Source organism: Leuresthes tenuis, unplaced genomic scaffold (genome assembly GCF_036924035.1).
Source record: "Leuresthes tenuis unplaced genomic scaffold, fLeuTen1.0.hap1 SCAF_65, whole genome shotgun sequence".
NCBI lineage: Eukaryota > Metazoa > Chordata > Actinopteri > Atheriniformes > Atherinopsidae > Leuresthes > Leuresthes tenuis.
Window position 1 is genome coordinate 58,356 of NW_027325419.1, and position 9,135 is coordinate 67,490.

Below are 9,135 nucleotides of genomic sequence, written 5' to 3' on the forward strand. Positions count from 1 at the left end.
ATAGCAAAGAAAACTATTCTCATGAACTGGAAAGCGAAGAACAATCTGTGTATTAACCAGTTTAGAAATTTTCTTTTAGATTATATTAGCATGGAAACAATGTCTGCCTCCTCAAAACATCAATTGGCTGAATTTAATTCTCTCTGGTCCCCTCTGATTAGCTTGATCACATAGTGTTGGTGGTGGGTTGCTGTCCCGTCGCTCTGGGCGGTTGGGTGTGTGCTGGGGGGGGCTGTGTGGCTTCGGGCGTCTGGTGGTCTCTCGGGTCGTGGGGACCGGGTTGGTCATTGCTGGGGGGGACTGTGTGTCGGGCTCGGAGGGCAGTTTTGGGGGCTTGCGGGTGGGGCTGTCTTGCGGTGTGGGGCGGGGTCCCTTAGGGGCCTTGGGGTGGTGGCTTCTGGCTCTGTACCGGGTGACCGGGCCGCTCTGGCGTGGGTGGTGGAGCTGGGCCTGGACCTGGTGGCTTGCCGCTCCCTTGCGCCCGGGGCGGGGCCCTGCCTGTGCCTGGGGGGTCTGGGTTGCCCTGGACATGCCACAATATGCGTGGGTTGGTGCAGGTCCTGGTGCCGGCCTTGTTGCTCTGGGAACTCCAAGGTGTCCGCAGGTGGTTATTTTCTTTAGGGTGTTGGGGCGTGCGGTGAGGGGGAGGGGGTCTGTGTGGGGGTGTGCTTTTCCCCTGTTGGGGGGGGCCTGGGGGGGCCTGGGTGATGGTGGGTCTCGCTGCTGTGACTGGTGTGACCGGGTGATTTGTTTGTTTGTTTGTTTGATTTTGTTGTTGTTTGTTTGTTTTTGTAGAGGTCCTCCGGGGTGGGGTTGGGTTGAGTGGGGTGGTGCGGGATGGGTTCCTTCTGGGGGTACAGTAGCTCCCGGAATATGGTGACTGCAGGCCCCGAGCCTGGTGGACATCAGGCCCTCCTGCCCTGTGTTGGGTCCCAGGTAGCGGGGATGCCTATTGCAGCCAGTCTCTGGCTGCCCTCTCCGGGGTGGGAGGGACCAGGAGGATGAATTAATTATTCTGCTAGTTTATATATTGTAAACATAAACAATAAACATTTATAAAACTTCCCTTGGCAAAGCAAATCTGTTTGGCATAAAGGTATTCAGACTACAATTCTGCTGACATAATGCACAATTCCGGATTTTGATATAAAATTAATTCCTTCACTCAAACCAAGTTAAAACTGCTTTTTCCTTCATATTTATCCATGTCTAAATAGCTTTAAACAAAAAAGAACGTTGTACTTTTCAGGATAGGAAACAACAACACTAAATTTTTTCAGGAATCCAAGAATAAGCTTCTTTTCACGAGTTCTACACAATTCTGGATTTTGATATAAAATGAATTCCTTCACTCAAACCAAGTTAAAACTGCTTTGTCCTTCATATTTTTGCATGTCTAAATAGGTTTCAGGCATAAAATTCTTCATATTACCCTGTATGTGAAAGAAGCATACTTGTGATGGAGCAATACACTCCTTTTGGGTAACCTAAACTGATGGTTGGGGAGGAAAGTTAGAAGAACAATCAACTATCAACCAAAGACAGATGACGTGATGAGCGGGCAATATAACTGTGTGTTTTTGCTTCAGTGGTCAGAGCAACTCTGTATTCTGTACTGTGTTGTTCTCTCTTTCAAGATATTATTATTAAAGCCTCTTATCTCCGCAGAAGAAAATAACTGACTCTGTGCGTTACTAAATTTCCACCACAATTTTGGCGTCACGAACAGGATCCCTCGACTGGTGTCTCTGGACCGGATCGCAGTGCATGGCCAGCCTGGACTGAAGTAGCTGTTCCAGCCTCATACCTCCAAGGCCTTTTCTGAGAGAGAGGACTGGCAGGTCCTTTTCTTGAATACCAGCGCTGGGATCATTTTTGAAATATGATAGTCTGAGACGATAGGACTGCTTTTTAGTTTTTATTTGAATAAAAGAGTGTTTCCCGGTTGTGTCATTAGTGAGACAGAGATTTCATGGGTAAGTGAAACTTTTGAAGCAGTCCGAAGAAGTGTGAAGTACTCCGAAGAAGTGTGAGTACAGATTAAGGTCCTCATTGGAGACGTCCTTTGAGTGAAGGAATATATTTCCCCATTCCAAGTCTGAGAATGGGAAACAGTAGGTCTCAGACTTTTGACCCTACCGGGGGACCTAAGCATGATGAAATGAAAAAGACATATGGTCCAGAGGTTTTCCACCTGAAGGTTCTTTTAGTATGTTAGAAATAAGAAAGTTTTGCAAATATGAGAAAGAGATGAAGCAAAAAAAAGAAAATTAAGTTTAAATAAGAAGTAAGAAAGGTATAGAATTTTGGAAAAAATAAAGTGTATTAAGAGAAAGAAAGGAAAATGTTAAACAAATGCCATGACGGAATGATGATAATAATTTAGTATTAGCTGTGCCGGATCCAGACCTGGACTCCTGCCCTCCACGACGCCTGCAACAACAACAGCCAGCCCTGCCACAAGCCTCTGGCTCTCGGGAAGAAGGGACTTCTTCCATCCTCCCTCGGGAAGAAATTCCATCATTCTCACAACATCAGTTACATAGGTCTGATGATGAGGAAAAGGAAGACGTTTGGTTCTCCAGCGTACCTGCCCAAGAACTTTTAACGCAAGTGACAAAAATCCTTTACCCACAATCTGGACTTCAGAGATCTAAACGTGAGAAAAAACAAAACCAGATTCAAACCATGCCTATGGTTAAAGTTGCAGTTCCCACTGGACCATTACTGGTTTATCGACCCTGGACTGAGACTGACATCATGGAAGCATAACAATGCTTACCAGATCCAGTGATTTCTGGACCCCATTTTGCTGACGAGTTGCGAGATTTCTGCGCACAATTCTGCCTGACTGGGGTTGAATTGCGTCGCATATTGGCAAAAAAGTTCAAACCGACCGACCTCGGCAAAATAGAGGCCAGTATGCTACAACTGGATTTGCGACCTACCAACAGTGAACGAGGACATAATGATAACGCTCAATATGAAGCAGCCATCCAAAGACTGTGTCAAGCCATCACCACTCAATTTCCAACCAAAATCAATATGTCCCACATTTACACCTGCAAACAGAAACCTGGTGAAGGGACTGATGATTTTGTACACCGCATCCTTGAGAAAGTCAGCAAGCACAGCGGTCATCAGAGACCAAGGGATTTGGGTAATGAATCAGGACCATGGGAGAGTATTGCATGCAATGGAATGTCCGACCATAGTTGGTAAAAAGCGGGTAAGAAAAGGTTAAAATACCCGACTGTACACAATCAATAGTGGGAGCGTATGTGTTCGGCTGCAAGAAGGTCTGAATGTCCAACCATAATTTTTTTAAAAACGGGGAAGAAAATAATCGAAAGCCCAACTATACACCATCAAAAGCGGGAGCGGAGGTGTTCAGCTGCAAGAAGGTCTGAATGTCCATCAATAATTGCTAGAAAACATGAAAGAAAATTTTCGAATATCAAACCGCACATGATCATAAGCGGGAGAGGAGGTGTTCAGCTGCAGGAAGGTTTGAATGTCCACCCATAATTCCTGAAAAATGGGTAAGAAAAGGTGTGAATGTCCAACTATACATCATCAAAAGCAGGTGTGAATGTTAGATCATAATTTGCAAAAAGCTGATGAGAAAGGGTGAGAATGCCCGACTATACACCATCAAATGCAGGAGCGGAGGTGTTCGGCTGTAAGGAGGTGTGAATCTCCGACCATAATTGCTGAAAAATGTGTTAGAAAAGGTAAGAATGCCGGACCATACATCATCAAAAGCGGGAGAGGTGGTGTTCGGCTGCAAGTAGGTGTGAATGTCCAGCCATAATTACTCACAAACGGGTAAGAAAAGGTAGTATTGCCAGACCATACATGATCAAAACAGGGAGCGGAGGTGGTTCGGCTGCAAGAAGGTGTGAATGTCTGACTAAAGTTCAAATATATTAACAAAAGCGGAAGGAGAGGTCTTCGGATGAGAGTGGTTGAGAATTTCCAACCATAATCTATAAAATGCGGTGAAAAAAAAGGTGTGATAGAACACTAAAAGGTGGAGCGGAAGTGTTCGGCTGCAAGAAGGTGTGAATGTCCGACTATATTTGGTGAAAAGCAGGTGAAGCAAGGTCTGAATGCCCAACCTTACATCATGAAAAGCGAGATCAGAGGTGTTTGGCTGAGAGAAGGCCACAGTCTGCGATGCAATAATTAAAGGCCTCATGCCAGATGTCGCCACTGAAGTAAAGAACATTTACGTGGGATTGTGTGAGGGTCCTCGTTTGGCTGACGTTCGCCGATATGCTCGCCATGCTCAGAACCAAGTTGAGACGCGTAAGACAACCAAAAGGGACAAGTGTGAAAAGGAGCTGCATTTGGCAGCCATGACCATGTATTACGCAGTTGGTGTAAACAGAGGACGAGGCCGAAGTCGAAGACGTGGACGTGTGGGAGAGGAGGTCGAAATGGGCCACGCCAGAGCTATGATCCGAATATTTGTTTTTACTGTGGCCAGACTGGACACTGGAAGAAGGACTGTCCACAGCTGAAAAGTGATGAAATTGGGCAAAAGACTGACTGAGGGTGGGAGGCAGGTTCTGGACGTCACGCGGCAGCGGAGCCTCCACTAATGGGTGATTGCACAAACACACTCACACATTTTTCCTGCTCTGTGTAGTGAAGAAATGCTTGCCGACTGTGATTCACGTAGTAAAGTTTTGCATGCTATTTCCGTCCTAGAGCAAAGATATTTCTCTCAGAATATAGGAACTTATGTTCATCAGTAGTGACGTCAGGGGAGTTTGATTGTCCTCCAAAGTTAAGTGGAAACCACGTTTACTGTATGTCTGCATCAGGCCAGGTTGTGAAGGAGAAAATGACAATGCCCATTGCGTGTTGTCACTCCGGATGAGCTCTCCTTCAAACACTCATTTTTGTTATCAGAGTTGTGTCCCATTAACCTGATGGGCTGTGATCTCATGTGTAAATTAGGCATTATTTTAACTTCTACACCAGAGGGTGTTAAGGTTATGTTACAGCCTGACAAAGTTTTCACAGCAGTGCAGTTTGATTCATCGGCACTTACATATGCTTATGAGTGGAAACTTCCCAGCTCTCCTTTTTCACAACAACTAGTGGAAGAAGCAAAAGTGTTAGTTTCACCCCTTTCTGATTTCATGCAACCTACTGATTTGCACTGCACATCACACATTTCTTTGGGGCCTGACAATGACTATGAGAAGAAGTGAAAAAATATGTGCGCCTACTTTATTGGCTGTGTCGCTCACTCCAGAGCACTTCGATTTTTTTAATGTTTGTGGTACTCGCCCTCACATTTCCTTGGCCAAACGTACACACTGGCAGTGACAAGGTGTGGGAGAGTTTGTTGCTACATGTCAGAAATAAATGGAGTGGACCGTTTCACCTGCTGATCCAAATTTGATGTTTTCTGAACGATTGTCAGCATACAAAAAAACATTTTTGAGTACAATGCATTGTCAAAGAACTGTGGACTTAATTCCTACCACAGAATCACATTTTGAAGCATGTTTTTTATCTGAAACAGATTTGTCTTCGATACCCATGTTGGCTGAAGTGCCCAATGATCTTTGGGCTAAGAGCAAATATGATGTGGGGTTGATAAAAGGCTGTGAACCAGTAATTGTCACCCCTAAATCAGACATTTGTCCATGTAAAAAACAATACCCTTTTAAGCCTGAAGCAATTAAAGGGATTAAACCTGTTTTTCAATCTTTTCAGAAAACAGGCGTTATTGTTCCTTTTGAAAATTCACCTGTACTTACTCCATTGTTTCCTGTTAAAAAGATTAAAGATGCTGGCCAGCCAGATGAATGGCGTTTTGTACAGGACCTCCAAGCGGTGAATGCTGCAGTTCAGCCACATGCTCCTACTGTGCCCAACCCACACACTATTTTGTCTCAAATTACATCAGATGCACAGTTTTTCTCAGTGGTTGACTTGTCGCCAGTGCACCCTGATAGCCCATTTTGGTTTGCTTTTTAGTTTGAAGGGAGATCTTGGACTTTTACCCGGTTATGCCAGGGGTACTGTGAAAGTCCCACTATTTACAATGCTGCCCTCAAAGCTAGTCTGGATTAACTTCAATCAACCACAGGCTCTGCTCTTTTGCAGTATGTGGATGACATCCTTTTATGTGGTCCATCTAAACAACAGTGTGAAAAAGACAGTGAATCTGTTGAAACATCTTCCTTCTTATGGCCATAAAGCCAGCCTTTCTAAGTTACAGTTTGTACAGGACGAAGTCACCTTTTTGGGTCATGTGATTTCTAAGGATGGGCGCTCACTTTCTCCTAAACGTGTTGCTGCAGTTCAGATCATTCCTAAACCGGTTACTAAAAAACAGCTTATGTCATTCTTAGGTATAACATCTTACTGCAGGAACTTTATTCCTAACTACTCTTTTCTCGAAGCTCTCTTAGGTGCTCTTATCCATGGTAAAGGCAGCTGCAGTTATGACATGCAGCTCCAGTAAGCTGATCGTGTTCCATGGACTCCTGAGGCTGAATCAGCCTTTAGTCAGCTTAAGCTGGCTCTTCAAACAGCACCAACACTTGGCATTCCAGATCCTCATAAACCTTTCATACAGGCAGTTGATGAGAAGCATGGTTGTATGACATCTGTTCTTATGCAGGAACATGGGGCAGGCAAAGGCCAGTGGCTCATTTCTCAGCAAAACTGGACTCTGTGGCTGCAGGCCTGCCTGGTTGTCTTCGTGCTGTTGCAGCTGCAGAGAAAGCTGTCCTGGCCTCCCAAGATATTGTGGGCTACGCTAATTTGACTGTTTTGGTTCCTCATGCTGTTGCCATTATTCTTCTCGAGCAGAAAACTTCACATCTTTCAACTGCTTGTTGGATCAGATACACCTCTGTGCTCCTTGATATGCCAAATGTCACTGTTAAACGTTGTACTGTTCTGAATCCTGCTACTTTGCTTCCGACTCCTGAGGATGGGGAGCCTCATGACGCTCATGAAGCTGTTTTGGAACAAGTTTGTACACCCCGACCTGATCTTTTAGAGACTCCTCTTCCAAACTCTGACATGATTCTTTTTGTAGATGGATCAGCTTTGCGTGATCCAGCCACAGGTACTAACTGTGTTTGGTTTGCAGTATGTTCTTCACATGACACTTTGTTGTCTGGTTCTCTTCCTAAACATTTCTCTGCTCAAACTACTGAGCTTATTGCACTTACTGAAGCTTGTAAGTTGGCAGCTGGTAAGTCTGTCACTATTTACACAGATTCCAGATATGCTTTTGGTGTTGTTCATGACTTTGGTGCGCTGTGGAAACACAGGCATTTCCTTAAATCAGATGGTAAAACTATTCTGAACTCCAAGCAGGTTTCTGATCTTCTTGATGCGATCCTTTTGCCTACAGCAATCTCGGTCTGTAAGTGTGCGGCTCACACTAACTCAGACGATCCTGTTGCTTGTGGCAATGCCAGAGCTGATGCTGCAGCTAAGCAAGCAGCTAATTTTTTTCCTGTTTTCGCTTCCCTCTCTTTGCAGGCAGAAGACTCCCTCACAGATCTCCATGCTTTGCAAACTTTTGCCTCTGCAGATGAAATTTGGTCCTCTGGACGCATTTGGTCCTCTGTGGGTGCAACTCATACGGATGGTGTTTGGATGGGACCTGATGGTAAACCCTGTCTACCTAAACATTTTTTTCCTCATTTTTCAAAATTGACACATGGGTCAAAAGGGGGGATGCTGAATGCACTCACTGCTCAGTGGTTCACAAAAGGGTTCAGTTCATATGCGCAAAAATACTGTCAGTCATGTATGGTTTGTGCCACACATAATGTAGGAAAGGCATTACACACATCGCAAGTTGCGCACCCTCCACCAGAGAAACCTTTTGAACATTTGATGATGGATTTTGTTGAACTCACACCAGCTGAAGGAAAGAAATATGCACTAGTAATAGTGGACGTGTTTAGTAAATGTGTTGAAGTTTTCCCTGCAAAACATGCAAACAGTAATGCAGTGACTAAAGCACTGCTAAACAGAAATCATTCCTAGATGGGGCATTCCAGAGAAGATCAGCAGTGATAATGGCACACATTTAGTAAACACTGCATTGACTGAGGTTGGTAAATTCCTGGGAATAAGCTTGCGCACACATTGTGCTTATCATCCACAGAGTGGAGGTGCTGTGGAAAGAGAAAATGGTACATTAAAGTCCAAGTTAGCCAAATGTTGTGAAGAAACAGGTCTGCCATGGACAAAAGCATTACCTATTGTGCTTACCTACATGAGAATGAGAATCAGAGCTCAAGTGAATCTCAGCCCATTTGAAACTTTATTTGGCAGACCTCCTAACCTGGGATTGGGACCTGTAACCAGACCCCTCCCTTCCACAACTGTTTGTGATGATGCTATGTTGTCTTACTGTCGAAACCTTTCCACTGTTCTATCTCAAGTTTCACAGACAGTAAAAGCAGCCCTTCCAGCCACAGAAAACACACCACTCCAACCAGATGACAGGTGGTGAAGGAACTTCGCAGGAAACATTGGAAGTCCAAACGTTGGCAAGGCCCGTTCCAGGTGCTACTGGTCACTCACACAGCTGTTAAAGTTGCAGAGAGAGCAACCTGGATTCATGCCAGTCACAGTAAGAAGGTACCAGAACCAGTAGATGACTTCCACCCTGACATACATCAGCCTAACCAACACGCCCGGAAGGACAAAGATAAGAGTCAGCAGTAAAAGCTGTACTCCACCGGTGTGTTAAGTGCTAGTAACCTCTGACACCGAAGATTGAAACATCCTTACTGAGACCAGCGATGAAGATGATCATACACATGCTGTGAACCATGGAAGAAACTGTTTGTTGTTTGTATTTTCTTATTTGTAACCAGCATGTGCACATTGTATCTTGATTTCACAGGAAGCAATAATACAGGGCTGCTGTATTTCCCCACGACCCGAGAGACCACCAGACGCCCGAAGCCACACAGCCCCCCCCAGCACACACCCAACCGCCCAGAGCGACGGGACAGCAACCCACCACCACCACTATGTGATCAAGCTAATCAGAAGGGACCAGAGAGAATTAAATTCAGCCAATTGATGTTTTGAGGAAGCAGACATTGTTTCCATGCTAATATAATCTAAAAG